Below are 19,604 nucleotides of genomic sequence, written 5' to 3'. Positions count from 1 at the left end.
GCTCCATGGAGCTCAGAGCTAAGCCCATGCCAAGGATCCTCCAGCTTGCTAACGCTGGAGAGAAGCCAACTAACTCTATTGCAAAGTTCGCTTCAGAAAGAGAGAGGGAGCCAGCTTGAGTGGGAGGTGGGTCCGAGGAAAGATAGAAGCCCAGAAAGTAAGGCATTATAAATCACAGTCTAGGCTTTGCACTCAAACAGAGCTGGCTTTGAGTGCCTCTCCACCATTTATTAGCTTATGATATCAAACAAGTGTTTTAACCCCTCTAAGGCTGGGGTTTCCCATCCGTAAACTGGGGATCATAACAGCATCTACCTTACTGGATTGTGGTGAGGATTAAATAAGACAAAGCCTGTGAAGAGTTCAGTAGAGTGTCTAGTTCACCGTAAGAGCTTAATAGCTATTATTTTATGTTAATATAATTATAAGTAATGGCATTGCAGGAAGGGAGAGACCACCGAATCGAGTTCTCATGTTCTTTATATGTCAGTGTGTATGGAGAGGAGACACACTTTCTTTCTTAGCTCTAAGCAGTTCCTTCCGTGGCAACTCTTCCACCCAAGCCTGCTGGGTTCCTGGGGTGTGTGGGGGAAGACTGGGTAAAAGGAAGAGAAATGAAGGAAAAAAGATGATAAAAGTGAAGGAAGTTTCTAGGGGAAATAATGGAGGAAAGATATGCAAAAGAAAACTAAGGGAAAGAAAAGAAAACCGAACTTGCTAATGATGGAAAGAAGTTTTGCAGCTGGACACGGAATGAGCAGGAAATGTGGATGAGAGGGGTAGGAGTCTGGAAATGCGCAGGGCTGGTTTGCTGGCCCAACCTCCTTTGGGGAGGTGATGACTCCTAAAAGCCGGGAGCCTGTGAGTATTTAAAGGAACCTTCCTGAGAGCATATGATCCTTCTGCACACTCACTGTCAATCACAGTTCCTCCCCCATGGCCGGCACCAAGCCACTGGCAGAAGACCCATCCCTACCTACCATAGTCCCACCCCTGCACACTTTACTGTACCCCTGAAGGCTTTGATCCCTAAGATAAGGTTTGGCACTTTGTGCTGTGGTGCTTCTGTGACAAAGGGTAGGTTTAAATTATCCCGTGCCCAGAGTTTGCTAAGTGCCCAACAAATGTTTGTTGAGTGATGGAGTAACGTTGTATAATTGAGGCAGGCCTACAATACAAGCAAAGGAGAGGAAGGGTTGTTCTGGAATTAGACAGTGGTGATAGGTGTACAACCTTGTGAATGTACTAAAACACCCTGAATAGTGCATGTTAAATTGGTGAATTTTATGGTATTTCAATAAAGTAAATAAAAAGCGTAAGCTATAGCCTTGGAGAAGCAGTCATGATTAGCACCTCTCTTCCCATGTGCTGTTAATGGTGGGTCCTCTTCCCATCTCTTTGCTCCTTCTCAGAATATAAGAACAAAATAATTACCTTAAAAAGTCTTTATCAAGTCTTTTTTGGATTTTCAAGTTCTCTTGAAATCTAAGTGAGACCAAGAATGGTTAGATCTCATGGGTCCCTGGGTGGCTCAGTGGGTTGTCTGCTTTCAGCTTAGGTCATGATCCTGGGGTCCTGGGATGGAGTAAGGCATTGGGCTCCTTTTTTCCCTCTGCCCACCCCCCTGCTTGTGCGTGCTCTCTCTCAAATAAGTAAATAGAATCTTTTTTTTTTTTTTTTAAAGAATGGTTAGGTCTCAGAAATGAGTGGCTAAGTAAGAGGGGCTCAGATTCCCCTCAACATTTCTCTGGAAGCTATGAAAACTTTTCATGCTTGAATAGTCCTGAAGACAAAGATTCTCTTCCTTAGTGAACCTCTTCACATGGTCCCAACCACCTGCTGCTCAAGCATCAATGAAATTCTAGGAAATTGTTGGCAGTATTACCTAATTTAAATGTATGTTAGCTTGACGTGCTTTCACCTTATTTTTCCTGACAGTCTAGGGCCTTCAGATGAGCAAAATTAATTTTCCAGATGGGACAAAGGAGAATGACAAAATATAGCAATTGATTCTCGTGCTCTTTCAATTTCCCTGTCCTCTTAGAACCTGCTTCTCAACATGTAGCTAGACACACATAGAAAACTTCCCAGCATTAGAAAGTACTGTTTTCTGTGGACACTTCAGTCTTGTGAGATAGTGTGGTTAATTTATACAGGGCCTTATTCTCAAGGGTTACTTTGAGTAGCTTGTTTAGTATTGTGAAGAAAACTGCTAAATTTTTTTTTTTAAGATTTTATTTATTTATTTGACAGAGACAGACAGCCAGTGAGAGAGGGAACACAAGCAGGGGGAGTGGGAGAGAAGGAAGCAGGCTCCTAGCAGAAGAGCCTGATGTGGGGCTCGATCCCAGAACGCTGGGATCACACCCTGAGCCGAAGGCAGATGCTTAATGACTGTGCTGCTCAGGCGCCCCAAAAACTGCTAAATCTTAAGCTACCATTCATTTAATGCATCAGTAACAGACTGCTTAGACAAACAGGATTTCAGGTTTGGGGGCTGGTGTTTGTTTTCTTCCTAAAAAAATCAAGAGGGAATGTGTCCATCCATGTCTGCATCCCGCTCTAAGGATTGGGCCAAATGCTGAGTCTCCAAGAAAAATTGGGAAAGCAGATTGTATTCTGTTTGAAGTTCCGTCTCCAGCATCCTATCCTGAGCAGGATAACAATGTGAAAAAAATGACATGCTACTTATTCAAACCTAATCTTGAACTATACAAGAAAACACTAAAATCTCCATTCATTCAGAGACTTTACTTGGCCTGAGAGGCAGAAAGTTTATTGCCTTTTGGAGTTTCTGGAAAGTCCACCCAGTCATTCTATAAGAACCTGTCACACTCACTGAGAACCTCGCTTACCAAACCTACAAAGGGCAATTTAATCTAGACTTCAGGTTCCCAGTTTTGTCACCACGAAGGCACCCATTCCTATATTTTTGCAATGATGTCACCACCAGCTGACCAGAGCCCCCTCAGTGCTAACAACTGAATTGCTCAGCACATGATCAGTTGGGGAATTTGTTGGAAGTTAAATGTATGATTCCTTTGAGGCTTTTATAGTTATTGGAGAAAAGCTTTCAGAGCCACATTTTTACCTTTGAGGATCCCCTCCCCCTGAAATTTGGGAGCTGCTGGCCAGATGATGCGTGAGACCCTTCCCAGCTTCAAAATTCTCTAGGTCTAGAAAATTTGAGGGTGAATGAATGAGTGAATCATGAATTACCTGGATTTGCCCCTCCTTTCAGCCCACTCTGAAGATTCTCCCTGAAAAGCAGCGTTGCTCCTGGCTGGACTCCCCACTCAGGACTAGCCGTTGCTGGCCTCAGAGTTAGGGGAAATAATGCAAAACTGAAGACACGGGCATTACTTGGGTTTAAATCCGGGTTGTTAATTTCCTCCAAGTGTCTTTGGTTCAAAATCTAAGGGAAACAGTTTTTCTTTTGTCTTTGCCAACAAGACTTTGTAAATATAGGAGATGGAGAGAAAGATTCTTATCCACTGTGCCCAAGATATTAAATGGAAAAGCTCTTGAACTTAGAGGGACTCTAGAGACTCCTTACACAGAGGGGAACGGCTAAAATTCAAGAGGTAGGGGAAGGAAGGGAAAGAAAGAAGACATCCAGAAACCCAGAGATTCTATAGCTTCTTTCCCCAGTCCCTGTCCCCTTGTAAGAGGGCAGACACCTAGCCCCCACTCTCCCCTCCTCTCTCTTATAAATCTTGATGGTATATTTGGGGTTTCCAGACACTGTAGGTGACAACCCTCTATTATTAAACCTCCATTAACGCAGAAAACCCAGAGCAGTTCTCTCTCCTGTAAGAACACGGCCCTTCTCACCGTGGCCAGCATGTCACAGCGGCTGTCTCCAGTGTCAGCAAGCTTGCAGTGTGGCCCCCTCGTCCAGTTTTACTAAAATGTTTAGTTTGCCACTGCCTAAGTTTTAGAAACCAAGATATATTTTTTACCTCAAATCTAGGAGCCTTTACTCATTTTGGGGAGGAGACATTTCTTCAGTATATCTGTAAGTGGTCTAACCGAGTCACTCAGAGAATTTATTCTCCGCTTTGGAATCTCAGGGGAAGACATTTCTGACAACCACAATTTGTTTCATTTTCAGTGAACCTCACTGGCCATCACGCTTCCTTCCCAGAGCACCTTAAGCATTGTAGCGTCTTTCCTTAATGCTCCTTCCAGAAAGTGCTTCATGATTCAGGTTGAGCCTGTTATTTAATACGAGACCGTAAGAGCAGCTTTCTGGGAAGTTAGCCCATTTTCTGGCAGCCACTGCAGAGGCTTTGTATGTGATTTGCTTATTGGATTGATTTTGTACTGCTCCTCCAGAGCAATTGGGAAATCAACCAAAGAATTTCTGGAAATTAAGTAGTGCTAAAACACTGGTTTTATCATCATCTTCATCAGTGCCTTTACCCTCTCTATCATGGTGCTTTTATATCTCTTTGTAAACAGATAATCAAATGGGCTCCCAGGGTTACAAAAGCAAGACTGCTTGCTGTTTTCCACGTCTATGGACAGTGCGTTGGAGCATGAACGTGAAGCAAGCCCAAGTTTACGGTCCTTGTATTTGAAGGAAGTATATGACACTCAGGACATTGAACCTTTCTCTTCAACTCCTATCCTGGGCAGCATCTTCAAGTACAAAGATGAAGAGAGAGGAGAAATAACGCTGAACCCTACTTTATGCTGTGGCCCACGTCTGTGTTATCTCAGTGATTCTCACCACAAACCCAAAGCTGGTGTTAGTACACACCTTTTCACACTTGGTCCTCCAGGTACTCGGAGCTAACCACTTTATCATCTTTGGTCTGTGCAAAGCTCCTGTGTTCCTTTGTTTATTCTCTGTATCCCCATAGCCGCTCCCATTTCACTGCCACAGGCTGCAGGCAACATGTTTAATATATTTTGGTATTTTTTTAAAGATTTTCTTTATTTATTTGACAGAGAGACAGCACGAGGAGGGGGAGTGGCAGAGGGAGAGGGAGAAGCAAGCTCCCAGCTGAGCAGGGAGCCGGATGCGGGCCTCGATCCCAGGACCCTAGGATCATGACCTGAGCCAAAGACAGTCACTTAACTGACTGAGCCACCCAGGTGCCCATGTTTAATATGTTTTTGAAGGTATTCTTGCAGAAGATATTATCCTGTGCATGTGTGTTTTTATTTACATCAGTGGGTGCTAAAACAATGTTTTTCCACATTTTATCTCTGACATCAGGGTGCACTTTGCAATCAATGGTATGTCATCGCTTAACTGGCAGAGTTTTTACTTTCTTGGTCAAGACATAAAATAATGGTGTACAGTACAATAAATGATAGTTAGATTTGATGGAAATATGGTATATATTGCAGCCTGTTTCTTACGTTTTCCCCCACTGAGTACCGTCTAAGACCACGCATGTTGCCATGCGCTGGTCTCATCTGTTGCTTCTATTTGCTACGTAGGACTTCAGGGAGGGCCTCCTCATACTTTATCTATGCATCCCTGAAGACTAGCAGCTTGGCTCCAACTCCCTGACGCCACAGACAGTACTGGAATAGGCTTCCTTGTATATATCCCCTATGGAATATTGGAAGTGTTTCACTTGGAAGAATATCTCTGGGAGTAAAATTGCTGGATCATAAGTTTGTAAATATTAATTTGACTGAGTAGCCCTAGATTGCTCTCCAAATGGCTACCCTCTCCGTGTTCCACCAGCAGCGTATGAGGGTCTACTGTGCCCACATCTCTGCCAACACTTGGCATTATCCAGTTTCCTCATTTTACATATGAGCAAAGAGAAGCTTGCATGGATGAATTCTCTTCCCTTTTTTTTTTTTTTTTTTTTTTTAGATTTTATTCATTTATTTGTCAGAGAGAGAAAGAGAGAGAGCACAAGCAGGGGGAGCGGCAGGCAGAGGGAGAAGCAGGCTCCCCGCTGAGTAGGGAACCCAATGCGGGCCGGATCCCAGGACCCTGGGATCATGACCTGAGCCAAAGGCCGATGCTTAACTGACTGAGCCACCCACGGATTCCATGCATTCTCTTCCCTTTTATCAAGAAGGTGTAGATGTAGCTATTGGTACCAGGCCTGGACTACGCCAAGGTGCCACAGGTGAACCAGGTGATTCTTTCATCTGCATTTCTTCCATCATTTAAGAATATCCCTTAGCCTCCCTGGGCATCTATGTGCTCAGCCCTTAATATGAGTAGTCTTTGATGCTGTCCAGGGCACTTTCCAAATCTCTAATTCTCCCACAGTGAATACCCTTCAGTGCGTCGTTAGCAGTTGCCCCTGACGGCATCTAAGTACCAGGATGTTGGAAGTGATGGGCTAGTCTTTGTACCTTTTCATCTAAGTGACCGGAGAACCTAATGAATCTCCAAGCACCCACACCCGATGCTGTCTTCTTTCATACGAACCTCTTCTCCCAATCTCCTCCCGCCCTCAACTGAGACAATCCCCAGAAAGAAGAGACAAGGTTCTCAGTGTACTTTTGCCGAGCCCAAAAGTATGTTAGATTAAGTTCTATTCCAGTCTGAAAAGTGTTATTTTCCCTGTTCTGGTGAGGGATGGATCACATCATCTCACTGAAGTGAAGTCCATACACAGAAATGACATTATTCCAACAGGAAGAACCCAAAGGTCTCTCCTCAGCCATTTCTGGAATTAGGATGGAGAAGTGAGATATGAAGTTGGGGGTTGCTTTGAGAGCTTTTATGGCTAAATGCTCACTCCCCACTGATTTGTCCCTCCCCTGGATGAGGTTCTGCAGATTCTCTGGCTTGGAGCCATTGTCTGAAAGGCCATTACTCCATGTCCATCTATACCAGCCTCACAGGGATCCACTTCTGACAGCTCCCTAAGGAAGACCAGCCTGGCTTGGGCCTCACAGATGACAGTTTGGCAGTAGGTTTCCACCAGCAATCTCCACATCCACACCTATCCGCTCCTTCCCACATCACACTCTTGTCAGGTTTCCAAATCTCAGAGACCTGGAGAGGCTGTATTTTTGGCTGAGTTTCAGCTCCCTCTTATCAAGGGATGAAAGACACTACCACTCACTATGGAGGGAAATACCAGGGACCAGACATCTCAGGTCCTAGGCTCAAGTCCTCAGAGCTGGTGTCTCTTCTGTGTCTCCTTCTCTTCTGCCTATACAGCTCCACTTTGAACACCCAGTATACCCACTGATCCCAGTGTTTTAAGGGGCAGAGTAGGAATTGTTACTGAGGGCTACTCAATGAGGCGTTCACGTATGTGCTATCTCGTAATCTAAACATCTTGTTATCCTAAGCAAAGGACACTCAGCTGGCTGTTTTGCTCTTGCCTTTTCCATGAGCTGTCCCATGGACCCCTTTGTCAGCAGCAGGATTCAGTCTTCTCCCTTCGATGGCCGACTTGGGAGATTTATTTTGCTATGCTATGGTCCAGATTTGCTTATTGGGAAGAGCTGCTTAGCCAGTTTGCCTCAGCTCTGCTGGGACCTGGATGGGAAATCTAATAGCAGCCCACATGGAATATTGCTTTGGCTTAGCTGCAGGATTACGGTTCAGAGTTTCAACATGCTTGTCTTCACTTACTCTGCAGGGTCACCGCTGGGACACAGGGAGCCCTGTACCACTTGGGCTGGGAGGGGCATACTCTGGTCTGGGCCTCGTTACTTCTTTAAACTTTAAGTAATAGCATGCTTAGCTGAAAAACCAGTGCATAGGAGGTCCTATTGTTATTGATCACCCCAATTGAGATAAATGAATATTAGAACCAGCCTCACAGAAGTTCATCACAGATTTTAACCGGGGGGGAAAAAAAACAATTTTAAGGAAAAAAACATTTTGTGATTTTTAGAGCTCTTCTTTTAGATGTGAAAAATTGCATATAAAGAACTGTGGACCTAATTAATGGAAAAAGCCTACTAAGTGTTTGGCACCAGAAAATACAGATTCAAATCCCATCAGACTGATTTGGGAGTTGCCTAACTGCTGTAAGGTTCAGTTTCCTCCTCTGTGAACGTGAAGATGATCATGACTACCTGGCAGCGTTATCTGGAAGATTTTATAAATGAAACATTGCAGGTGCAGCCCCTGGTTGGCACAGGCTAAGTAGGAAGGGGAAAAAAGGGAGCCGTTAATTTTAGGATATGTGGAGGGATGCAAGGACGAACTAGAGAAATGAAATGTGGGGAGAAACATGAAACTTAAACTTGGGGAGGTGGGGGGCTATAATGGAAAACCTTACCGTGAGAGTGGGAAAGAAGAATCAAGGATGGACACTTGAGAGTGGGCTATGATTCTTCAAGGTTCCGGCGGGGGGGGGGGGGGGGTTGGAACCTCGAAGGCAGTTGTCTCGAGCTATAGCAAGAATCTGGCACACTGGAGCCAGAGGGTGGGCGTAAGGTTCAGCCAGAAAAGTTGAGAACCAGCTTAGGGGAACTGTTTGTGGGGTATCACTGTGTCCCAAGCATCTAGTAAGTTGTTCCACTAAGAACGCCAGACTTTTCTCACCTGCGTACATGCCTACCCCAAGATTTAATAGCACTTCAAGCCAGGTGACTAAATTCATGCGGCACCAAAGCCCCCAAGGAGAACTGAGAAATAAATGATAACAGCTGTTAGGTAATGCCTGCTTACCCAGAGGGCCAGGCGTGGGGCTAGTGCATCTTACCTCTGTCACTTCCTTAAATTCTCACCACGCCACAAGGGCAGTATTATTTTCTATATACTAAAATGAGGAAACTGAGGCTCAGAGGGATAAATGATTGCCCAAGTTCACATGGCTAGTAGGTGGTGGGGTTGGAATTCACGTCCAAGTCTGACTGCCTATAAGAACCACCATAATCTTACTTCCTGCTGGTAAACAAGAAATGTCCGTCATAGATTTTATATGAGAAATCCACAACCTCTCAGATGTTTTTTTAATGGAATTCTAAAGCAGTAGAGCTTTTGTGGGAAGAACCTTGGGTCCCCTTCACCACAGTCCCCCCCCTTAACTATGTCCCAGCTCCACGCCAACACCCACTAGGTGTGGCAGGCATGGAGCCAGGAGCCCATGATCCTTTTAAGGATCTGTGAAAATGTTTTAATGTATTATAAAATCAGGAGAAAAAATGAATATAATGTATACCAACAGAGTTATAAAGAATAATTTTTAATAATTTTATATGGAGGAAGGGGCACACTTAGGCAAAAGTATGTAGGGCCCATGAAAATCACAAGGTGGTCCTCCTTGGTTTCTTAAATAATCTAGAAAGCATGTGGAGTATAATTGCAAGCCTTGCATAGCATCGCCTCCTCTCTCATTCATTTGGAGAGTTAAGTCATTCTAGAAATCCTTAAGTAGGAAACATATGCTTCTCTTGGCAGGCTGTTCTCTTTGGCCAACATCAAAGTTGATATAAATATGTCCAAATACTCAGATATACAAATGTGAACAGATACTTAAATCTCAAGATACATAAGCTATACCCAAGAATTGTGTACCCCAACTTGTCCATGGGCATAAATTCATAAGCACCAGGAGCAGCCCTAGGAACTTCACTGTAAACATATTTGCCAGTAGACACACACACACACACACACACACACACACACACACACACTACTCCAACAATAAGACAAATAGACAAGCAGCCAAGAAGATCAAATTACCATCTCATGAACAGTTAAAAAGAGAAAAATCCCAGATTTGGAGCCAATCTGCGGTAGGTAAATAAAGGGGCAAGAGGGGGTGGGAAAAAGGATAAAGCTGTGCAAATTGAGTCAATGGGTTGATTTTTTTTTTCAAGGTCCAAGACCAGAGTGCTCATTAATGATGACTCCCAGAGCTTCCCCAATTAGGCATCTCCTGCTCTTTGAGGGGTTCCGGGTCTGTACAACCCAGAAATAACAACAGATTTGAGAACTGAGTTGGGGGTTGAGAGAAGGGGAGCAGGTCAAAGCTTTGTGAGTGGCTCCATGGTTAAATGCAAGTTCGGCTGCAAAGCCTTAGAAGAAGCTATCTCATTAATTGGACCCTTTCACCTCTGTCCTTTCCATTCTGCCCATAATTCTCCCTCCACAGAATGTACCCAGGCAGAACAGTTGAAAGAAAGGGATTATCTGCCCTGTTTTTCAAAGCCAAGTTATTTTTGGTTAATGGGGGGTGAAAATGTGAGGCAACCTCTGGGCAAAGATACCTTCTAGTCCTGCCTGTTTGAAATCAAATCCCAAATCCATACTGATAAGAAGATGTGTGCTCATAAGGGGGCCTCGGGCCTCAGCATGGTTCCTGTAATATGCATTTAACTACAATGTTGGGAGATTTAGCTCCACTGATTCGTTCCACAAAGAAACAATGCCACCTATGGAAATAATAATAATAGAAATAAGTGATAACAATGATCTCATTTAGTCCTCACAGCTCCATGAATTAGGCACTGTTAATACAGAGAAGGCATTTTACAGACAGGGAGACTGAGCCTTGGAGATGTTAGATATTATACCTAAGTTCTTACAGCTAGTAAATTGTTCACATGTAGTATAAGTCAGATCTGTTACTGTGGTGTAATTTACCTTGTGTTTTTTTCCTCATTGTTATTCATCACTTAGGGTTTGGTTTTTGTTTCTGTTTTTTTTTTTTTTTTTCAAGTTTTAACTATTAGAAATAATTTGACAATGTACTTCTTGTGCACAAAGTTTTCTCTTATTTTTTACTACATTCTTAGAATAAATTCACAAGTAAGATGTCTGTATCAAATGGTTTAAATATTTTTTGTCCTCATCATGTATTACGAAATTGCATTTTTAAAAGTTTTGCTAATTTACACTGGGGACATCACCATACAAATGCCCTACTTTTCTCAGATCAATTTGCTAATGAGATTTGGCTGCTCTCTGGCCACTATTCCATGTTCAGTGGTAAAGATTCTCTGGAATTCCATTTCAATAGCCCATAGTATGGCAAGGCTATGAATGTGCTGGATTATAATGAGCCCCACAAAGGTCTATTACCTCTTACCCCATTCCTATTTATTGGCCAGTACCTGTAATTCTACCATTAGAGGTGCATCCTCTTGGCTTAAGGCTTAGAGTTTTTCTGAAATGAAGGTGTTACTTCTAAATGTCTGTCAGCTATTTTTATTCTGTTGTGAAGATGAGGAACCACGTTATTTTGAGGAGGAGGAGGAGAGGAAGCCAGGAGACAGTGATTGGAGTTGGGGATGAGGAAGGTGGGGGTTGGGGAGGGACTGAAAGCCAAGAAGAAAGAAGGTGCATATCCTTTCCCTCCCCATGTGTTTTTCTTCTTCAGTGCTAATGCAAGGGAATGTAATTTTCATTGATTCATTCATTCATTCATACTATTAAAAAAAATTTTTTTTTGAGTGCTTACTATGATGTAGACAGCATTATCAGTGCTGGACAGGGATACATCAGTGAACAAAAGGTGTGTCTAGATGTGGGGTTACTACTCTACAATGAGAGCCACAGAGCTCTGGCAGGTCTTCCTCTCCGAAGTGTCAGTGGTGGCAAGAGTAGATGGCCCTGGAGGTTAAGGCTCACCCTGACTAGCTGCTGCCAGGCTCGGGCCAGGCCCCTAACTGCCCCACACTGGGCCTCAGCTCAGCGGAATGAAGGGTTTAGATGCTAGGAGGAAGGTCTCCATGGTCCCTTCCAACCTCAGCCCTCTTTTTCTACCCCAGCTTGCATTTCTGCCAGTGAGCCCTCCAAGTACACAGCAGGATTAATCCATCAGCTCAGCTGGGCTGGGAGAGGAAGGGAGGCAGGGGGAGGAAGTATCAATGATATTGCACTCCAGTGAGCACTGAAGAGGCTCCATTCATGGGCCAACAAAACCTGGGAGAAGCCCCCGACTTAATCAGCCTAGGAGGCTCCAGCAGCAAGAACAAAGAAAATCAAAGCCTTACTTGGCAATCCAGACACAGCTTCTGCAATCTCCCTGAGACCTGAGCCACTGGCTCTACCAGTATGCACGCAGGCGCGCGCATGTGCGCGCGCGCACACACACACACACACACACACACACAGACTGAAGGGTTATAGGTTTCCAGAAGGAAGAGGAGGACAAAGAAGCAAAACACCTGAGGAATTAGGTGATAGCTGATATGACTGAACAGGAGCCTCATTTTAATACTACTGTTTAGACCACACTCTAGGAATGCTTATAGTTTAAATTTTTAAAAATTAAGATCCTTTTTACACTTAATAATCAAGGAACACTTTGATGAGGTTCAAAATGAAGCTCTTGCTTGGACTTCTGCGTAAAACCTTTTAGGGTCCTGGAGTTAAGTTTCTTACCATATGATAGCAGTGGCGATGCTTTGTACCATGCCTTTCCACAGACTAGCTAGCTAGGCTATCTAGCCTATCTAGACTATTTGACATCCATCTAGTAAAGTAGGTAGAGGTTATGCATTGCCCCATTTTATAACTGGGAAAACTGAGGTTGTGTTTCTTATGGCTGCTTTATGTCTATAGGATGCTGCTATGATCACCTGGGCCGACTTCATCAACAGGCGTGATTGCTGTCCCTGAGCTGATGGTGGTGCAAATGAGCAGATTGTCATCACCCTTCCATAAGTAAATGCCAGAATGAAGACGGGCTGTTAGGATGCCACACACACAGCAACTGGTAATTTTCCATGCTAATCTCAATGCCTTTGTCAGATGTTGAAAGTAACTGGGAGATTATATTATTAGGATGACTCACAAAATTCATTAATTACTTGTTTTTGTTTTGTTTTGTACTCACATGATTGTGTGTGTGTGTGTGTGTGTGTGTGTGTGTGTGTTTTATGTGACCTTCTGTTGCCCTGTACTATCACAAATTGCATCTTTCTAAAGGCAAGTCTGAAGAGGTTTGCATACATGAGTGTGTATCAGTAGCATTTCAGTGAATGGGCATTGTCTTGAAGAACTTGCTGGAGTTGTCAGCAGTGTTTTGTGAGGTCTTCAACAAGGGTATTTACTAAGGAGCTTCAGGGCAAATATTTCTGGCTGAAAAGTCTAACATTAAACTGAAAAAAAGAATTTTGCAAGCAAAGAATACAGTTTATTGTGTTCAGTTATTTCTCCATAAGAGATGGGGGGTTAAAAATGTGTGTTGAGCTGCTATGACCAGTAGATGACAGACATGGTTTCTTCTTTAAAATATGATACTTGTGGCCACAACTGATGGTAGGAAAAACCATGGAAAAGGTGTTTTTTTCTCTTGGGTTCAGCTATTTCCCCATTCTGTGCTTCTCTCCCTGCTAGTCATTTGTTCTTACCTAGGAATTAGGTGACCCTTGGCATTCCATCAAGATGTTCTTGATGTAGCTCTACCCTTGGATGTTTCATCTGAGCAGGACCCTTGACTTAGGACCAAACCCACTTCCCCACCTTCATCAGCACTTTCCAGCTCAAGGTCCTGATTTTCTAGTTCAGATATGACTTCCTGATAATTGGATAATTTCAGGCATTGTCCCCAAAACAGAGAACTTTGGGGGACAAAGAGTCTTCACACAGCACTCCTTTCAAACTCCTCTTGGAGGGTCTGGCCCCTTAACATCTCTATTCTCCACATCACAGAGGGAGTTTGGCTGGGCTTGTGAGCAAAGCAGAGGAAGCTCTTGTAGTTGTAAAACTATTTAGAAGGGTTTTTTTGCAGAGAAGACCTTCTGGTGGACCCATTGTTCCCTAATAGTTCCCCTCCACTCTCAGTGGTGTGCATGCAAATTATCCAGCAACCTTCAGGCCCCTTCTTCACCACATGTCTGGCCTTCTTGCTCAACTCTTTCCAGGTGAAAACACAGCCTCTGCAGACCTGCCAGCCCCCTCAAGTTGACCCTTCCATCTCCAAAGTTACTTCCTGCTTTGGTGGCATCTTTCACTGGAAGGAGCTGGAGTTGTCTTGCACCACTGACACACAGTGGGCATAGCATATATGCTGGCAGAGTTGAGCAGACTGCCAAGAAAGGGATGGAATCCTTCTGCTGAAAAGTTCCACTAAAACTGGGCCTGTGTCTGGAACAGTGATCTTCCAAGGATGGTCTAAGGCTCACAGCTGGCTATGAGGATCTGCCTTGTGAAGCTTGAAATGATTAAAAACACCTTTGTGGGGGAGGTAACTTCGTATGGTAAAAGACGGAGTAAGTGCCTTTTGCCATAGTCAAAAAAGTTTGAGAACATTGGAGAAAAGTATAGTCTTGCCAGGAAGAAAGATAAGAGTACATCATTCACTTTGGTGTGATGAGGACACTCTCTCAGAACGGAGGGAGGGAGTAGGGCTTCAGAAGGGTCTCTCTGGTACAAAACTGTCCTGTACTCTCATCAAGTCAGAGGCCAGGAAAACTTCTGTCTGGGAGGGTGCCTGAGTGGATGTACCAGAATTTGCCTCTGCAAAGCCCCTTATTCTTTACCTCTTATAGCTGATAACTTCTCCCCATCCACCCTGCTCCCCAGACAGACGCATTCTGCCCCGAAACTTTCTTCAAACAGTATGCATTCTGTTGGTTGGATTCTCAGTGCTGCCCCACCTGCTTCCTTGAGATTTCTCCTAGTTCATCTTAATTGGAACATTATATATTCCCAAGCCCTTGACTCACACATTTAGGGATGATTTCCTGCTTTACTTCCATAGACAGCTAATCACATCCATTGTGTAAGGATTATAGTAATTTAACTGTTCAAGCAAACTGTATTTCCAAAGTCTTAGACTATATCTCATTGTGGTCTCAGGCCCTGCCATATCTTCTAATCCTGTGATCTGTTGGTAGGAACAAACTATTCCAAAATCACAGTTGCCAGGTGGCAGAGATAGACACTGAATTGGTATATTGTTTATTATCCCCCCTCTGAATTAGGGAGTAGCCTTCAACCCTTCCGTGAAGGTAGCTCTAGACGTTCTTCCCATACTGCACATATGCAGCTGGAATGATATTTGGTGGAGTCCCCTAACAGCAACTTTGTGAACAGCAGAGGAATCAAACAAGAGCTGAAAGCAACTGCCAAGGAATGCGTGTACAAACTGAAAACTTAGCAACCCATGCCGCAGAATAGGGCAAGGGCAGTAAGTCTCCTCTCTCTGGATGCTTTCAGAACGGTCTCAGCTCCTGAGGAATCACTTGCTCAGCACACATCTACTGGTAGCCTCCAAAGTGCCAGGCAGGGAGTGTGGGTGGAGGATGAGTAAAAGATGAGTAAGACGCAGTGCGTGCGCTCCTGGAACTCACAGTCTAATGACGGTGGGAACATTGGCTTGCTGGCAAGTGGTTCCTGGAATAAGTTATGGGATAATGACTGGCAAGGAGGAGAAGGAACATTTGGAATCACCTGGAGACACATTCAACCTTGCAGTTCTTCCAACAAGCACAAGGCGGTTTTTCAGTGCCAGGAGCCCTGCTCCCCTCTTCCCCCTTTTCCTTGCCCTCCCACTGTTTCCTCTTGGCCTGTGGAGTCTGGCTGTTGGCCTGTCTGAGGGCTGTGGCCACTGCTTTCCAGGATGAGTCATTTCCACCCACCCCCACACACAGAGCAGTGCCCCCTCCTTGAAAGGAACAGGAATCTTCAGATTAAGCTCATGTTTGGGCAAATTTATTTATTTATTTATTTTAAAAAGGTTAAAGAGTGAAAACTCTTATTTGTATATAAATGGGTCTTGACACTCTTTTTTAAAGCACAAGGATACTGTTAATTTTTAAAATTGAATCTACCCTTGTGTCATGAGACCCCAGCGCTAGAGAACTTGGACTAGTAAGGGAGAAAAAGCAAGTACACTAGCCTGGTTTAAAAAGCTAGCTAGCAGAGTTGTATTCATTTTAGCAAAAGTAAATTTCAGAATCAAGTGAAATGCTCCAAGAACAGGCAACCCTGCATATTCTATTATCCATAAAAGGATAATCCAACATATGCATTTGGCAAATATTTAGTGTCACTATGCTCTGAATCTCTCAGAAGGCGAGTGGGGTGTCCTGTTGTCCCGATTCTGCCCCAGGTGACCATTCTCGCCATAAGGAAGGGCTCAGTGAAAAGGGGCGGGGCGTGGAGGTGGGTGCACTGGGGCAAGTCCTTACGGACTGCCCAAGACACAGTCTCAACCTTCATGGTTCCTTGAGGATGATTCTTCAAAGTAAAAACTATAGCTTCCAAAAGGTTGTGCCAGAACTAAAACACACACACATACACACACACACACACACTCTCTCTCTCTCTCTCTCTCTCCTCTCTGTTCTCTCTCTCTCTTTCTCATTGTATACATGCGTGTGTGTGTGTGTGTGTGTGTGTGTGTGTGTTCCTCCTTCCTGTCTTTCTAACCTTCACCCCCTTTTCTCTCTCTCCTCAGACTGGTGATAGTCATGCCAGAGTATGTTAGCAACTACCACACTGACAACCAGGCACTGCTTTGTATGATCCATGATTTGCTACATGGTTGTATCAGTCAGGATAAACTAGGTTATGCTGTAGTAACAACTCCAAAATCTTAGTGGCTTAAAACAATGAAGATTTATTTTTCACTCAAGAAATATATGCATCATAATTTGGCAGGGATCTTTGCTTTTTGCATTTACTTAGAGACACGAGCTGATGGAGCAGCTACCATCTTGAATGGTGCTGGTTATTGTACCAAAGGGGAAAGAAAGCTTGGGAAAGTCTCAAAAACAGGCTCCAGGCTCCAGCTTGGAAGTGTCACATGTCACCTCCACACAAAATTTAAAGGCTGTACCTAGTTACAAAGCTCATTCAACTAAAAAGAAGCCAGGAATTTCAATCTTACTCTGTGCCCAGAACTGAGGAACATGGAATATTTGCCAAATAGCGCTAGTGACTACCCACAATGGCGGGTAGTGGATTTGACAGATACTTACCCGAACCCTAAGGTGCTAGGCCACTAGGCAATTTCAGCCTCACCATAGTGAATTCTGTCTCCTCAGTCCCAAAGAAAAATAGGAAAATCATAACTCCTGCTATGTCTCCAGATTGGTCTGATCCTAGGGTGATGCTTCATGCCATTCTCCAGCCATATAGATAGACATGCCAAAAACACGGAGATAAGGGTTGGGAGTGGGGCTACAGTAATGAGATGATAAAATAAAGAGGTTTCAAAACCAGGCTGGTTTGGATTTTCACCATTTCCTACCCATGTGAACTCAGGCAAATTTCTTAACTATTCTGGGTCACAGTTTCCTCATCCGCAAAAAGGACTAAGAAAAGCTTACCTCACAATTTTATTGTTGTGATACACTGACTGAGATAAATCATGTACATTCCTTAGTTCTCCATAAGTGGTCACCATTATTGTGAGTGTTAGGATTGGAATGTAAGTAAATATCCCCACCATGTCTGAGAGAAATCATGTAAGCTGAAGGATATTTTAAAGTTGTTGCCTTTCCCTTGAGATGTTCTACTAGGTGTCCAGAAAAGGGGTATGGGAGAGATATGCATGAGGAGCAACCACCATGCTCACTAGAGAAGACGGTGGTATGACACATACTGTGTGTGAAACTCCTCTCCCTGCGCTCCTAAATACCTTCTAAGATTAGAGTGTCTTCTCTAATCTCCGACCTTTATTGAGTGCCTCCTATGCACATGGACCTCACACGGATTATTCCATTTGCTGTGATAAGCCCTTCAGCTCGTATCTGTATGCCCATTTAATGAATGGGAGGCTTCACAGCAGAGTGGGCAAGAGCATAGGCTCTGGTGTCAGACTGCCCAGATTAAAATTTGAACTCTACCAACAACCAGCTATGTGACCTCAGGCAACTTACTTTACCACTTGTACATCTGTAAAATGGGAATAATGATTACATGTCACAGGATTGTTAGATGAATTCGATGAGACAATGTATGTAAATGCTCACCCCAATGCTTGGCATGTAATGAGGGCTCAATGGATGTTATTTAGAATCGAGACTCCAAAAACTTAAGTCCCTTGCCTGAGATCACACAGTTAGTAATTAGCAAAATTTCAACTCTGGCCTTTGCAAATCCAAAGCACATGTGCCTGCGTTGTACCACATCATTCCATTATTTACGCTCATGCAGTTGTCCTTAGGACGCCATTACTCTTCTGAAATTTGGGGCAGGCAGTTCTCAGACATAGTTGAAAAAAAGCAAGAAATCACGCGGAGGCAGACTATGACAGTGGCAGTGAGTGGAGTCACTCCATTTTCAGTACTGGTCCCATTTGGCTCCTAGAGTTGCTTTAGTCTGAGGAGGGGGAGGTGCTACTTCCCAGGTTTTGATGACCTAGTGTCAGGTACCTGAAGGCCATCAGGCTCCGTGCTAGGTGACTTCCCTATGTTTTCTCACTTAATCTTCACGCAGACTTTTTTTTTTTTTTTTTTTTAAGATTTTGCTTATTTATTTGTCAGAGAGAGCACAAACAGGGGGAGCGGCAGGCAGAGGGAGAAGCAGGCTCCCCGCTGAGTAGGGAGCCCGATGTAGGACTCGCTCCCGGGACCCCGGGATCATGACCTGAGCTGAAGGCAGATGCTTAACCAACTGAGCCACCCAGCGTCCCTTCACACAGACTTTTGAAGGAAGTATTTCTTCTCCCCATTTTTTGGGAGGAGACTGTGGTTCAAAGGGTTAACTAAGTAAGGTCACCCAAGGTCACACAGGCGGAAAATGGCAAAGCCTCTGGAAGATAAATTCTGTTGAAAAAACCTTACATACTGAACATTTTAATAATCTTATTTTTTAAATGTAGTAGATCTCCAGCTCGTCAGAATAATAAATGCTCATCATGGAAAGTGGGGAAGTGATACAAAGTATAAAGTAGCAGGAAAAATTATCCATGACTCTGCCACCCAGAGTCAATCACTATCAAGTCCTTTAGTATATTTCCTTCAGGTCTTTTTTCTACCTTTCTTTTTCATTATGTAGTTAATATCATACTGAACAGTATTTAATGCTGTGTTTTAGGAAACCAAGAACGAATTCAGTAGGCATTTCTAGTTAATAGAACAAAATCTCTGGTTATAAGACTTTGGGAGCTGATAATAATAGCTGCCATTTATTTACTATTTCTATATGCTTGGCACTGTGCAAAAGGGTTTTAATTAAAGTATCTCTTTTTATCCAGACCTATAAAGGCGGTATTATGTAATCAAATAATCAGAATATTTATGCAACCTGTATTTTAATACACTCCATTTTTTTTAAGAGAAAGAAATAAAAGACAACAAATGAGCTGATAGATCTAATTTATTTTACAAACCCAAACAAAACACTGCCAGGCTGTAGCCTGTGGTCACCATAAATTCTCTCCTGTTTCCCACCCCTTTCCATCTGTTGTACAGTGGGGACTGGTGTGTGTGACGAAGACCACAGTGATGATTCACAAGCAACACAGATAAGGGAATTAACTACGCTTCCATCCCTTGGCTGTGCCTGGATAGGCCAGCACATAACTAACCCAGATTATGGGACCTCTCGGCGGGTAGGAGAAACAAGCAATGAACCACATCTCCCAATGTGACCTGGATCATGCTCTAAGTTCCTCCTTTGGTTATCTTTGCTGGCTCTTCAGTAGCCCTCTCTCTTGTCCCTGGATCTGGACTTCAAGACTGCTTTCTCTATAGCCCTGAGAAACTTCCTTGACCAGCCACAGACTGGGTGGAAAATGGTTACTGGT

General features: G+C 43.7%; 1 protein-coding gene across 1 annotated transcript in view; it reads left to right on the top strand.

Annotated features, from left to right (window-relative positions):
- GTPBP8 (GTP binding protein 8 (putative)) overlaps window positions 1–12,550 on the top strand; it is a 101,421-nt gene extending 88,871 nt beyond the window's left edge. The window contains exon 7 of the mRNA XM_044381989.3: window positions 12,464–12,550. The gene's annotated coding sequence lies outside the window, so the exon portion shown is untranslated. The remainder of the gene's footprint in view (window positions 1–12,463) is intronic.
- Window positions 12,551–19,604: the final 7,054 nt, after the last annotated feature.

The sequence above is a fragment of the Ursus arctos genome, unplaced genomic scaffold (assembly GCF_023065955.2).
Source record: "Ursus arctos isolate Adak ecotype North America unplaced genomic scaffold, UrsArc2.0 scaffold_4, whole genome shotgun sequence".
NCBI classification, from domain to species: domain Eukaryota; kingdom Metazoa; phylum Chordata; class Mammalia; order Carnivora; family Ursidae; genus Ursus; species Ursus arctos.
The sequence above is the reverse complement of the archived record's forward strand: the minus strand, read 5'-3'. Positions and strand labels throughout refer to the sequence as shown.